Here is a 2,423-nt window from a genome sequence, read left to right as displayed (position 1 = left end):
TGGCATACAAGAATAACAATTGATATCCCAGAGCATCAGATGGAAGTAAAAATTGATCAGTAAACTGCAGTTGAAATGAATACTTCTGACCACTTCAGATTGACTTCAGATTGATCATTCAAATACCACATGGTAGACTTAATATTGGAAAGTTACTTGACAAAATCATTCTACAATTTCTTCACCTCACTAACTCCTTATGATCATTCCCCATATTATTAATCAGCTTTGTTATTACTAATGGTTTATAATGCAAATTCATTAACAATATGCTGTAATAAAATAATAGACCTGTTAAATGTCTACTTAATTTCACAATTATTTTTCCAATTCCAAAGTATACTCAGATGAAATACAGAAGTAATACAAAGTAAATATAAGTAAGATTTTTTTAAAAGATATCTATTACACTTCAATATTCTTTCCAAATTAGTTATATAAATATGATCAATATGGGGCTAGAGAGATGCCTAAGTGGTTAAGAACACTGTTCTTGCAGAAGACTTGGGTTCGAATCGCAGCACCCATATAGCAGCAAACAACTGTCCATAACTCCAGGTTCAGGGAATCCAACAGTCTCTTCTGACCTCCGTGGGCACTGCACGACACGGGTGCACATCCCTATATGTAGGCATAACACTCATACACATAAAATTTAAAAAATATGATCAATATATATATGTTATTCATTGCTATAATAAAAGATCTCACAAAATGTGTGTGTATGTGTGTGTTGCATGAAAATGTGTGTGTGCCCAAAAGCACATAAGCAGATGCTAGAACATGTGTCTTCCTCCATAGCTTATTGCCTTGAGCCAGCATCTCTCAGTGAATCAGATGTTTGCTACTTTGACTAGGTTGTCTTTCCAAAGAGCTTTTGGGATCCACCTGTCTCTGCTTCCCAATGCGTGTAGGCATATACAGGCAGGGTTCTTTTTTTTTTTTTTTTACATAGGTGTTAGGCATTCAACCTCATGTCTACACATTTGCAGAACAAATGCTTTTGCACAGTGAGCCATTTCCAAGTCCTTCATAATTACATTTATTATATTGGATACATATCATCCCTATGAGAAGAAATTTTTTTGTCTTTTTGAGACAAGGTCACCCTGTAGCTACAACTGTCCTGGAACTCACTATGGATATCAGGCTAAACTTGACCTCATAGACATTTGCCTGCCTCTGCCTCCCAAGTGCTGGGATTAAAAGTATATGCCACCATGACCAGCAAGAATTATTTTTTTAACTGAAATGTTGCTATTTAAAAATATTTGTTTATTCTTGACAATCACAGTTCTTTATTGTGTTAAGAGCAGGTAAAATAGACTTATTTAATTAAATTCTAAATACAATACAGTTTCCTTAAATGTAATCCTCATGAAATCTACAGACTTGTGAACTCTACATAGCTGCTGCTGTGCATTTTTTACTTACATCTCCTCATTTCCTTCCTGCCCCCCAACTCTTGCAACCATTCTTCCATTCTTTCGCTCTTTCATTCATATCACTGCATATTTCACATCTTATTTTAAAAGCTTTACATTTAAGTATATATTAAGACCATGTGATATTTTTCTTTGGATGTCTGGCTTATTTTATTCATAATGTTCTCCAGGTCCATCAACACTGCAACGAATGTATGGATGTCCTATTCTCTAAGACTAAGGAATATTCATATGTATGTTGTATTAGTCAGGATTCTCCAAAGAAACAGAACCAGTAGAATGAATATGTATAAAGATTTATCAGCTTCGCTCACAGGATAGAGTCTGAGTAGTCCAACAAGGGCTGCACCACACTGGAGAGGCTGAGAATCTGTAGTCACTCAGTCCACAAAGCTGGATGTCTCAGTGGTCCCACTCTGGTGCTGAAGGCCTGACAAATTCCCAAAGATCAGCTAGTCTTCAGTCTACAGCAGCAAGACGAACTCACCAGCAAGAAGGCAAGCAGCAAAAAGCAAGCGCTCTCCTCTGCCATGGCCTTTTGTAGGGGCTGCCATCAGAAGGTAACACCCACATTTAGGGTGTGTCTTCCAGCTTCAGATGATCCAATTAGAAGATCTCTTTCATTTCAGTTAATCCCAAATCCAGTCAAGTTGACATCCAGGATTAGCCATCACAAGTGCAGCCCTTGTCAACTTGACACCCAATAGCATCTCTTTATGTCATGCTTAATTTTCAAATGAAAACAATGTTGAGGTCATAATTTCACCTAACATGATATAACTATCTCATCATACAATGACCAATGCATTATATATCTTACAGTAGGTGATAAGGTCTTCGAGGAATGCTTAGTCCTTTAGTGTCTCATAACCCAATATAATCATATAGGTTCACAACATTTAACCACTTAACACATCTTGATTACATATTCAAAAGATAATAACTCAAGTATCTGCTAAACATATGTGTGTACATGTG

The sequence above is a fragment of the Nannospalax galili genome, unplaced genomic scaffold, assembly GCF_000622305.1.
Source record: "Nannospalax galili isolate Female #2095 unplaced genomic scaffold, S.galili_v1.0 scaffold448, whole genome shotgun sequence".
Taxonomy (NCBI): domain Eukaryota; kingdom Metazoa; phylum Chordata; class Mammalia; order Rodentia; family Spalacidae; genus Nannospalax; species Nannospalax galili.
Note: the sequence above shows the minus strand (reverse complement) of the source record.